The sequence below is a fragment of the Neolamprologus multifasciatus genome, chromosome 22, assembly GCF_963576455.1.
Source record: "Neolamprologus multifasciatus chromosome 22, fNeoMul1.2, whole genome shotgun sequence".
NCBI lineage: Eukaryota > Metazoa > Chordata > Actinopteri > Cichliformes > Cichlidae > Neolamprologus > Neolamprologus multifasciatus.
Window position 1 is genome coordinate 22039714 of NC_140459.1, and position 12908 is coordinate 22052621.

General features: G+C 43.2%; 1 protein-coding gene across 4 annotated transcripts in view; it reads left to right on the forward strand.

Moving 5' to 3' along the window:
• The first annotated feature begins 2448 nt into the window (after nucleotides 1-2448).
• col8a2 (collagen, type VIII, alpha 2) overlaps nucleotides 2449-12908 on the forward strand; it is a 70192-nt gene continuing 59732 nt past the window's right edge. For 3 of the 4 annotated variants that reach the window (XM_085148268.1, XM_085148269.1, XM_085148266.1), the window contains exon 1: nucleotides 2449-3316. The gene's annotated coding sequence lies outside the window, so the exon portion shown is untranslated. The remainder of the gene's footprint in view (nucleotides 3317-12908) is intronic. The other variant, XM_085148267.1, reaches the window with a different exon arrangement.

The following is a 12908-nucleotide window of genomic DNA, read 5'->3' on the forward strand; positions in this document are numbered from 1 at the left end:
AATCGAATAAACAAGGTCATATTACAACCCCAAACTTAATTTCAATCAAGCTCACAAGCAACTCCACCCTATAACACACTCCAGCCATTCACAGGACCCACACAAGGAACACACATGCTCAGTGCACCCCCAGACAAACTCCCTCCACCCTTAACACACCACCTTTGAGAACAGACCCCCATACGTTAGCACATAGGGAGTCTATGTTTGGGCACACTATGTGTGGTGTAGGGCGTAGTTTATCTGTGACGCCAACCTGTCCCTGATGTCTTATTTTGGGGGTTTCTGACCAACATCAAGAGCAAAGCGGGTCCGTGTGATGCAATGCAACGATTTTCCAGCCACTGTTTGTTTTTGTTCTTACTAATGGAATGGAGCGGAGGGGAAAAAGTGGAGTGAAAAAAGGCAAACTTATGACGACCAGGTGTTTTTTCCCTCTCCTCGGGAATGTTTCACCTTGTAAAAGCAAAGCAAGTGGGAGGGGGCTTTCGTACCACGCTATAGTGGTGAGTGGTGTGGGGACTTTTCAGGGGGTGAGTGTAGGCTGACCAAATGAGTGAACATAAGCGTTTGTTTTGTGTCTGTGTGAGAGTATTAGAAGTTTAGCTGAGATTTGTTGATGAGCCCGAGGTGGAATTCTTCAGTGCAACTGTAGCATGGCCATAACTGGAAGAGGCGGAGGCTTTCTTGTGGTTGTGTGCGCCTCTGCCGACTGATTTTCTTTGCCCCATTGAGCTACAAACAGCGATCACTTGTGCGGCGGGGCGTGATCAACAAGCGGCACGCATGCACACAGAAACACACTCACCTGGGGCGGGGGATGAATGGCAGGCCTAACTACTACACAGGGTTCCTATTGATGATATCATTACTGGGCATATGGTTACTCCACCCTTTATATGTTCAGAGGACCATTCAACTTGCACCATGGCTCTTTCACAGAAATGACGCCTGTTGCTTTTTTTTAAAAAAAATTATTCAATTTGGTCGGCTCCAGTCGTGAACAGGATACTTATTTTAGCTGATCACGATGGCACTTATGGCAATTATCAGCAGTCACATCTATGACCATCCATCACTACAGATGTCTCCTTTTTAGCCCTCTCGTGCACGTCTAATCACTTTGCTATCTTGATATTTGCTCAAAAGAGTGCAAATAAAATGCATAAAACCCCATCTGCACTATAAATTTTGCCATAATGGCACCCTTCAAAAAGCAGATCCCCATTAAATATTATAATAATGATCCAAATATGCCCTTTTGAGACGCTCTCATGCAAGGAAAAGCTGACTTCAGCCCGACTTTGCTTCTAAAAGTTGGTCGATTACACAGTCTGGGGACGTTTATTACTCCTCATGTGCAAAACATGAATGAGAGAAAGTGCCGTGGGGCTGCCAACTTTTGACAACTCTCTGTTACTTGCAGAGTGACTGAAGCAATGAATCAGTGGATGCTGCCGAAATGACAGAGCCTTAAATAAACCAGTAACTGGCACAATGTCATAATGAGGGGAAGAACTTGGGCAACTCTAAAATCCTCTTTATTGTTTCTCTCTCTCTCTCTTTCTGCTTGCTGCGGATCTGTTTGGAATCCCAGTCTCTATCTGATCTTTAAATCAGCCAATGGCTCTGTCCCAGTAGGTCTTTCAGGAAAAGGCTAGGCCAGCTTTCCTTCCAGTGCATCCAATCAGAAGCGTGGAACAGCATGCTCGTCAAGGTCCACTACCATAGCAAAGAGCCAGCTAGCACACTGCCAGTTAAATACTGAATGCTAAGTCTGTTTCGATCCTACTAAGTTGCTGCTGTGTGGGAAGTAACCTGTACTAAATGATAAGGGATGACTGTGGCTCGTCCAGGTTGTCAGCAAACATCCAAAACATTACCAGTTTTCATGAGAATTTGCTTATTTTCCCGGCAATCACCTGGCACGCTTCAAAGACGAGGAATAGTTGATACTTGCCACGAATAGATGAGGCGGACTAAAGAAATGTAAAAAGATGCGATTAACCGCACTATGGTGATCAAAACAAAGAAAGTGGCACCATGTGACAACTGCACACGACCTACAGCAGGTTTTAGGTGACGGTGCAATGCCCCTTTGAGCCTTACCGTTGTCCACTGTCATGTCATCCACAGACTTTAACAATAAAGCTGCAAAAGAAATAAAGAATAAGCTGGATCTCATATGCAAGACTGATTTGTGATCATGTTTCAAAACAGTAAACAGGCTAAAAAGGCAGCGTGATTTCCTGGAGGTGAGTTTGGGAAGGCGAGGAGAACAGTGAGAAGCAGAACATGAGACGCCTCCGAATTCCCCTCTTCTCGTCTTTTTTTGTTCCCCTTCCCTTCTCTTCATCCTACCCCACCCCTCTCTGCGCGGCTGCTACCCCACCCCATCCTGCTCACTCCCCTCCTTCTTCACTGCAGCCAGCCACAGACACTTGCTTTTTGTATCAAGGGGGCTAACCCAATGAACAATCCTGTCTGTCTTTCCCAAAATAAGCTGGTGGGAGAGGGATCGCGTAGTAAGCCAGAGAGATTGGAGCAGCGAGGTGCACAGCCCCCCCAGCCCCACCTCGGGTTATAAGTCCTTGGAGTGGGAGCACAACCTGCTTGGACCCAGATACACTGCCTCGCTGCCTGCCTGCCTGCCTGCCTGACTGACCTGAGTGACTAACTGACTGAGTTCCACTTCACTGCTACTCACTCTCTCTCCCTCTGTGTCCTGCTCCCTTGCTCCTTCCCTCCTACTTTCCACCCTGGAGAGCAAGAGCGCACAGATTGGGAAGGTGTTCCTCAGACCTGCGTCTGGACAGCTCGAAGACGACACAGAGAGGACGTTTCCCCATTCTCACCCTTTCATCACCTCTGTCACTTTTGCCACCTCTTCCCCCCCAAAAAGTACATGGATAGAACTTTTTTTCTTTCTCCCTTCCTTCCTTTTTGTTTGTTTTTGTTTTTGCTGGAAGCAGAAAATTAAAAGTTTTGCAGACAGTTATCTCAACCTGCAGTTGAAGATTTTCAGTTTTTAACTTTTGCATTTTTTTTTCTTTTCTTTTCCTTTTTATTGTTTGCTTGTTATTCTTGCACCTGTGAGCAGCTCTGGACCAATTCCGAGTGCCAGATCTTTGCCCAGGAGGACCCTACTTGTTCACTGAAAACCTGATGCCATCACATCCCATGGGAGACACGAGTGGCTGAAGGAGGGAGGTAGAAGAGACCCTGAACCACCTGACGCACACACCTAACGCTGCCCTTGCCCAGCAATCCTCCCCCCACCCCTGCTCTCCTCCACCGAGTCTCTGAGGAAAGAAAGGTAAGCAGGTTTCCTCTGAATCCATTAGCATCCTCGTGGCCTGTCATCTCTTTTCTTTTTTGTGCCTGAGGTGGCTAAAAGCAATTAAGAGAGAGAGCGGGAAAGGAGGAAAAAAAGATTCCATTTGTTAGTCATGGGACTTGCATAATTCTCCTCAGTCCTAAGCCAGCGCACAGAGTAACAACTTGCAGACTAAAAAGAACTGAGCACACCAAAAGCACACTCAAGTGTTCCACTCACACTGTGTGGACGCTGATTTTTATATAAAATTTGTAGCTGCGCCGTCTGTTGATCTTTGAGTGTCCCGTGAGAGCGATGATCTGGACTGTTGCTTTGTGTATGCGAGTTTGAGATCTGGGCTAAGACACTGTTGATGCATCCATGCCCATACATCTGGGACTTTAGTTGATGATGTTGAAGGGGGCGTGGTGTGCATTGTAAGTGTGTATCGGGGGCTCGGCTGTGCAGCAGGATATGTTCAAGGTTACAGATGTAACAAGGGTGTCCTCCATGTGGATGGATCTGTGTTTTCTGTGTAATGCAATAGCTGCTCTTAATCATATAATGATTGGTATCTGCAAGTGCAAAGGAAGATTGCAAACGCACACATGCTCTTCTCTTCTCTGCTCTGTCCATCCACTGTGATACCTCTGGCAGGCGACACTGCATTCCTTTGTAACGGCATCCTTCCATCGCAAACAGAGAGAGGACAGACAGTTGTGACTCCGAGCCCTTGGGTGTACTGCACGACAAACTAGCAGGGATAGATAGAGAAAAAATGCAAGCTCTGCTAAGGAGATACATTTTTGATCACATGTGTTTTAGTGCAGCAGCAGCGGTGGCAGTGGCTTGTGGTGGCAGCAGTAGAGTTTCTTTGCAAAGGAAGGAGGGGAGGTAGAAAAATATACAGAGTAAGAGAGGTGTAGAGAGAGAGTAAGAGACAAAAAAGTGGAGGGGGGGGGGGGGAGTCTGGAAAAGACAGCGGTCAGGAGATCTGAAATCCAAAAACATTTGGCACCATCCCTCTACTTTGCTGGCCTACGGCAAGAAAAGTCTACTAAACGTGTACCTGTGTGTATGTGTGAGTGTGTGTGCTGGTATGTGTGCACACATGCTTGCCCTTATGTGACTGGATCTCCACTAGAGTGTGTAAACAATCGTATGGGACACACACTGGAGTGTGAGCGCTCTTCTTTGTTGGTGAGCAACAACAGGAGTGTGCAGAGCTGCTGGTGTGCAGCAGTGAGCCAGCTTCCAGTCAGCTTTCCACACGTGCATGGCTTTGTTTCGATTAAAGAATTGATAGATTAAAAGATTTACATTCCTCTCAACTTCTTCAAGAATTAACGGTCTGTTTTGTGTTCAGCGCTTGACAAAACCTGGGCTAAATGACTTTCACCGATTTGCACCCTCCAGTGGGCGGCGACTGGTCAGTTAGTGGCTGACTTGTGGTTACAAGCAGCTCAAGTGTGTGTTTTGTGTGTAGTGCATTATATAACCACAGTTACCAGACTCCAACCAGCTGCCCATGCAGGCCTTTGATACAGAGTGCCAAAAGTGTGACCAAGCATACACAAGCAACAGTCACGCTGGATACACAGCGGCACACACAGCACACTTTATGCCCCGTGTAAAGCAAACACCTCCATGTGGATTTACACCTCACACACACACACACACACACACACACGTTTCCAACAGATGAACATACTCGACTGTCAGCGCTGCTGCCAGACTGCCTGCTCATATACTGCTGAGCTTCTCATCCCCCACTGCATTCAGTTTATAGACTGTAACATGTGACGTTTTTACACTCCAAACTCAACACCAGCTCTTGAATTTTTTACCCCTCAGTAGTTTAAAGGGAATTTATTAATTTTCTTCCTTAAATGTTGCAGTAAAAGGATAAAGGACATCTTTGTGGATCTGTAAACTCTTGGGCGAGCTTTCATAGCCATTACAGCGGCACAGACCAGAGACGGCCAGCAGAAAACCTGTACTCGGATGTCTCCCTCATTACAAATACCCATCTGTTTTGCTAATGTCCTGTATTTGTGTGATCGAAGAGCAAAACAGAAGGATAATAAAAATAGAAATGTTGCTGTGCTGATGAACTGTGTCACCCTCTTGTAAAACAGTCCAAAGTGTGTGACCACAAGGGGGCAGAATAGGAGGCAGTTTCAAAGACACCTGGCACTGTGTAGTTAAAAGCATACCTATTGTTCTCTTTGCTAATTTTCAAATGAATCTTTATTGAAACATTTTTAAGTAATCTTAAAAATATGATTCTTTTTATAAATTGCCTCACAACTCTGATAACATTCAAAGAGGTGTCCTAATTCTCTGTTACAGTACAGCTGATCATAATTCATTTTCGCTGACTTAGAGGAGGGGATATCTGCAGTCCATCACATCACTTACCAACTGTACTCAGTTTTCAGCCTCCCCTCTTGTGCTGTTAAATGATGCCAAACCACTTTTAGCAGACTGTATCAGTTTCATGTGCTAGATTGTGCTTCCTCGCAGTCCCTTTGTAGCCGTGGCTGTGTAAGCTTTTGCATGTGTGTTTGTGTTTGAGAGCGGGCAAGCACTTGTGGCTCTATTACTTTCAGTGCTAGCAGGAAATGAAGGAGAATGCCACTCATTTTCCAGCAAAAGTAAACGCCCACCTTATTCCTACACACACACATACACAAAATAACATGAATGGACACACATACAAGTTCTCCCTGAGCCTTTTGAGTCGTGGTCTTTTTGTTTGTCTGTGGTTTTATTATATAATCCTTATTTTTACTTCGTTCTTATGTTACTGGGGATTTTTCTTCTTTCATATTTGTTCCTTCTGTGTTCCTAACTTTTTTGTTTGTTTGTTTGTTTGTTTTTTACAAGTACTTCCTATTTTATTTTGAAACTTCTTCTACAATTTTAGTTTGCTCTAGTGGTGTGGAATACTGCAAATTCTGGTACTGCAGATACCAATACCAATGCCGATACTTTTATCTTATATAGGCAGCTGATGCAGGGTAGAGCAATGTGTAATAACTTAAGAGATAATCATCAAGAGACCTGGAATGTAAGGTCTCTAAAGCACTTCGAGTCAGCTTCTGTTGTTTAAACATGCTATAGGCTATAAATAAAACAGACGTGATAGTCAACACAAAAAGACATTTCAGACATTTTTTTATAGTTTGAGATATATTTTTTCATTTCCAAAAGAAAAATTAATTATTTAACACAAATCAGCGGGCTGCATACTGATCTCAGAGGATATTAGGCTACTATCGACTCTATACCAATACCAGCACTGATATCAATACTTAGATATTCGGATCCATCTGCCCACCTCTACTTGCCTCCTATCTTCCTGTTTCTGCCCTTGTTACTGTGTTGTTTGGGTTCACCTACGCCATATTATGCTTTTCTACCAGATGTGTGTATTTGTTAGGTTGTCTGCTTCCTTGCTCCCCTTCTGTTATTTTGTTGTCTCGTAAAGGTTAAAGATTTCCCTGCACCCTTGTGAGCCTGGATTAAAGTTCTTTTGTTCAGTATGCCAGCTGTTAGGTCAGCCTTCAGAACTTTCCTCCATGATTTTCCTAACATGACTCTGTGGTACACAAACAGACACAAATACTGTGTGGCACCCATTATGGGGAATGCTAACTGGTGCTGCTGATATACTGAATGAAGAATTGCAGTGAAGGATGGGGGAAACACTATACAGGTCCTGGTCTTGATCAGAGCCAGGCCCATAACATTAAAGATTAATGGGCTGGATTTGTTTTTCAGCTAAAAGGGGAATTAGAAAAAGACACAGCGAAAGGCATGAACTTGTTTCCCCGTGCCGACGTATGGAGATTTGCATCCTGCCTCCTTTTGCTTCCTTTGACCTCGTGTGTTTATACTGTCTAAGCTTATTTGAACATCAACAGTAGCCATCTTGGCCCGCACATGCGAGCTGATATATGTGGAAGTCAGTTAGCTAAATGGCAGATAGTGAATCTGCGCAAACATACGGCCCTCCAGAGTGGATGGAACAGCATGTTATTAATCAGGCCCTTGTTTTGAAGGACATTGTTTTGGCTCTCAGCTCAGAGCTAGAGGACAGAAAGACGAGGAGAGGGGGAAAAATGCAGTTTTCTCTCATTTGAGCTCTGTTTCATGTGGATTAGAATTTTGACAGCTTTGCTTATTTAGTTTTCTATTTGAATTATTCTCTGATTCATTTACCTGTTTCTCTTTATCTGTGTTTACCGATCTCCCACTCCTATTCCCTCATAACTGTGTCTGGACCAGAGGAAGTTTTCCACTGTGCTGGCAGCAACAAGGGGATGGAGAAAGAGAGACGGGGGGAGAGCAAGCAGTGGGGAGGCTTGGCAAATGTGTTATTTTCCCTCCGCCTCCCATTGACTCTGTCAGCAGTGGTTCAATCTTTTAAAAAAAGAAAGCGTGCAAGCTCAAAGTAGCTTGACAACATACCCTTTTCGGCTATCAGAAGAAACTTATCAGTCATACAGCAGCAGGAGGAAACTGGCGGTGGCATTACTACCCCACCCCCCAACAGCCCCCTTTCTCCTTGACTTTTATCCAGTTGTTTTAGCATCTCTCTGTTTTCCCCATTTCTTTCCATCTTATTTTACTGGTTTAGTCTACAAATCCTTTTGGACTGAACCCCAACTCTTTACTGGGCTCAAACTAAAACCCCTGTGGTAAAGCAGTGTTCTTCCCCAATGCCAAACATTGCTTTTAGTCAGTGAGGCCTGAACAAAGCGCAGTAAGGAAGCAAGCCGCGGACGGAATACGTATTGAGCAACAGCTTCCCGGAGTCACATCTATGTTTTTCCCGCCTGCCTCTGAGTGTTGTGGGATGACAGCTTGTGTTTCCAAAGGGAACCTAACAGGATCAAACAGGAATGAGAGCGTCGGTGCTCATCCAGCAACAGAGCTGTTTCTAGTTAATGAGATGTGACATCTGCTGTTCTGCTGATGAGGCTGAGTTTTCCTTGGTTTTAACTCTGGATGCAAGGATGCAAAAGATTCCCAGCATTTCCAGAGGATGTGTGGAGCGATGTCGCTGCTCAAAAGTCTCATAACACCGAGAGAAGCCAAAAGAAGACTGTTTGATGTTTGGGCGGCCGCGTAGCCCACGTGTTTGTACGTTCAGATAGTTAGTGAAAATCAACATGTGCGCGCAGTGCATGTGGGCAAGTCTATTTGTCTTACCTCTCATTCATTTCCCCCCTCTTGCCCCCCCAATCCCCCCACCCTTAACGTCTGGCGAGGGTTTTGTTTGGGGCTTCCAAAAGCAGGACTTTTGGCCAACTCTTAACAGGGGTCAGCTCCTCAGTATAAAACTTACATTATCCCTCTTTTCATCTTGTTGCAGACGTACTTCCCAGGCCAGCAGTTTATTTTTATTATTTCACTTCAGATGCGGGATGGATATATCTCTCTCTGATGGGTCAATAGTGAGTAAGGGTTTGGAAACAGCTCTTCTGAGACTATTTGAAAAGCTCCGGACTTTGTTTTTGTTCAGTCTGTGCTTGATTTAGATTTGTGCGTAGGTGTTTGTAAAAAAAGGAGAAAAAAGACTAGGGTTATTGTGGTGTTATGATCCCCTTGGAGCCGGATAATAAAAAGTATTTCAGAAAGCCAGATTCTCTGGAGTAGAAATGGGGATGCTTACTAAGTGACACATGTATCACATGCTAACACAGAGTTGAGTTTTCCCAGTGACCACTTGTAGACAACAACAACAACGTCTGCTATCAACAAACAACCACACTGCTAAATTTGGAGCTTCTAATTTCTTTATACCACAGAAATGTGTATTAACCACACCCTGGAGCAACAAAAGTGTCATCTATTTGACCTACGCCATCTAGTGGTCACAGGTATAGTGGCCTCAAACATGCCAGAAAACACCAGAAAATAGAAAAATGGTGCAACAACAGGAAAAAAAACACCAAAAGCTCACCAAAACCCCTCACAAAACACAACAGAAGTATTTTTGGGAAGGCAATAACGTGACGGAACAGCAGCGGAAGTGACAAGCTAACAGTAAATGGCTAGCAGCAAACATGTATGTGCAGTATTATACGAGTCATGTGATTAAAACACACATTACCTGCATCTTTTCCTCCCTCACAACACGAAGAATCCGCCATGTCTTTTGTATCAGAGCGACCCTTCACATGTTTTGGTTTCTGTCCCTTCCAGAACTGGTCGGTCACAGTAACGTCTCCGCATAAACACGTCCATTATGTTTTCTGAGATTTTGCTTTTCTGTACTTTCATTGTGTTCCATACAAGTTCCAATATATTTCCGTATTTGTAGTTGCTAGTGTTTTCTTAAGTTGCAGTGCATTTAAACTATCAGGACCAACATACATAGAACTTACAGGTAATAAGGAAGAAAAGGAAGAACTCAAAATTTTATGTTTGTCTCTCTTCGTGTAGGTTTTTGTATATAAAGAGCCTACCTGTGCATGTACATGGAGTTCACTGGGAGAAGTGCGAGAAAATGTTTAAAATATTTTTTTTTAAAAATACACAAAAGCACAAGCTGTGGCTGCAAGAAACACGTTTCATTGTTCTTAACTCTCAGTTTATTTTAGCTCTTTGTATTGTTACATTAGCTTTGCTTACTTTTCTGCAGCACACTGAAGGACCAACAACAGCACAAGAAAGAGTACTTCACAGACTGGTTGTTTGTGACACTGCCCCCTGGTGCCATTAAACAGCTACAACATGTAGATGACAGTCTGCAAAGCTGTATGTGAGCAAATGCAGACAAGAATGCAATATCAAAAAAGTCACCTTTGTGCTACTGAGAGTGATTGCTGGCATGATTAAGCTGAGCTTGTCCACTGTGAGGGAAGGGTTGCCGCAAGTCGGTATAAAGTTGTTATCAGATTTCTATCCTCATGGGAGCAGGATCTTCCAGGATGACAATGCCCCAGTCCATATGGTTTGAGATGTCACTGAGTGGTGTGATGAGTATAAAAACCATGGACTTTCACATGGACCAGTTTTAAACTCAATTGAACTCGCGTTTGAAAGTGTTCTCAGTCTTCACAAAAACGTCAATACTTCTTAGAGGAATGGTGGTTTGTCTCTCCAGAAGATCTCAACAACCTTGGAAAATTAAAATCAGGGCATATTGGAGACATATTGGAGTCTCTCATTTCATTTCTCACCTGTCTGTTAGGACTCAAGAGCTAAAGCTGAAATATTGTTGCTTTATTACTCTGTTCATACAAATAAAGAAATCTGAAGAACTTTAAGTCAGTGTCTAGATGGCAGTGGTTGTGATACCTATATGGGCCAAATGTACATTGGGTTCACAAGGGAAAACTTCTTTCCCTATTTCTAAATAACAATGGCTCCTTCTTGTATCCATACCAGATTTCTAACCTATATAGCAATTATAACTACACTTTATAGTTATTTTATCCCAAACCACAATGTTTACCTAACCATAATGAGGTACTAGTTTTAAAATAAACCAAGATTTCTCTGGAACATTTGTGTATCCAGATTTTAGCATTAAGTTCGTCAGTATCTCTAAAGCCAATCATTTTATCTGCAGCACTTGTTGGTCTTAAATTTTCAAAATATTATATTTTTTATGCTCATAAGATGGGGGAGATTTATTAACTTAAGTAACTATATTGCAATGATGATCTGCTGCTCAGCATGATATAAAATGAAAACACATTAGACTGTCAGTATTCCTTATGTCCTTCCACTTGCAGGTGACCGCAGGTACTCACCACATGGCCACAAACATATGTAACCCATCTTTTATCCAACCTTAAAAAAACTAGCAGGGTTTGCCAGTTTCTGCCCAGATAAACACCTGAAATTTAACTTGGCTCACAGTGTTTCTCGAGGAAGTGGGTTTAAAACAACTTATCCCTGCAGCGGACCACCCCCTCGCTTTTGAGCTGTGTCTTTTGAAAATGCTCTTATACCATACTATATTGGCATCTCAGTAGCACGAATTACACCTCTGATGGTTCATACTGTCTTTGTGTACACTTATTTATATTTACCATGGCTCCATTCCCATATGAAGTGAAAAAAATAGAAGAAAAAGAAGAAAAACTAAGCTCTTACATTATTCCCTGATTGTTCAGTGCAGGGTGCTTTTTCTCTCAGACTTTATGTTTAAATGGCTTTGGCTTAGAGACCTAATCCTTTCTGTAAAGACTTTGAGGCCATTGAGCAACATGTGTTTCATAATGCAAATGCTCAAAGGCTTTAGGCAGCATACAACACAACCAGTCCTTCAAGGCTTTTGTCTTGATCATTTCCTGTAATCAGCAGCAAAGTAGTGAAACGACAAAATGAAAAAAAAAAAGCTTTGTGCTCATTCCAGCTTGTCTGAAGTGCATGCAGTGCAAGCTTTGCTCTACTGTTCTTGTGTGTGTGTGTGTGTGTGTGCATGGTCCTAACTGCAGTTCTTTTGTGTTTATCCAAAAAATATATGTAATGCTTTCTGGAGTCAGACAGCAGAGGCGATGCTGTTTGGCAGTCCCTAAAGAAGCTGTTGTGGGAGAATTATTGTGTTTCATGCTCACAGGAAAGGTTCTGCCTATAGAAAACAATTTAGGACGGATACATGTGGAGTTGCATTTCATGGAAAACATTTGCGATGCTCCGCAGTGAAAACCAAGATAAACACCAGACTGACTGCACAACAGCCTTATCGACTGCCTTTCCACTTTGCATACATTTACAATATGGAACTGCTGTTGGCTCTAAAGCAACGCAGACATGAACTATTTTATTAAAAACTGAGGAAGGTCAAAGATTTACATGATCTGATTAAAATCTGGATATTTTGCAGGTGATATATTACAGAATAAGCGAACGGAAATACAACATGCCTAACCAGACATTAACCATGCAAGTCTGTGATTGTTTGGACAGTGAACGCTACAGAAGTACAACCACTTCTGGGAAGATGTTCTTTGGCCAACCAACATAATACTTAATTAGGGAGGGCATTGAATCAATTGCCACTCACCTTCATGTGGTTTACAGATGGCTGTGCACTCTCTCTCTACACTTTTCCATCTTTTTCATCTGCAGGCCCTTAGTTAAAAAAAAGCACCCAAAAAAAAGAAAGAAAAAGAAAAATAAAGACCTTGCCTCATTGCTAATTTGAACCAGAGGAGTGGTCATTTCCTAACAGTGGGCCCCGGCCGAACCGACAACCAGCCCAATGAGCCTCAGTTGGATTGCTCCCAAAACTGGGCAGAAACCACACAAACCCTAGTCTTCCTGACATGTGGTGAAAGTGTGATAGGGATATGGGAAACATCAGCACGAGTTAGGAAAGAGAGATGGAAACACATCTATTTGGAAGACTGAAGTTGGACAGAGTAAAACTGGGGAAGGAGAAAAGTTGAAGGGCCTGCTTTTGGAAGGAGGAGGTAGGAAGAGATGAAAGCACATGGACAGATGAAGGTAAAGAACATAATACTGAGAAAATAAGCTCGGTACGAGGGCACGTCACTTTGTAGCAACCATGTGCTGTCTTTGATCTGGTTGAGGTTTTGAATGAGGGTCAGCAGAAACATGCAGG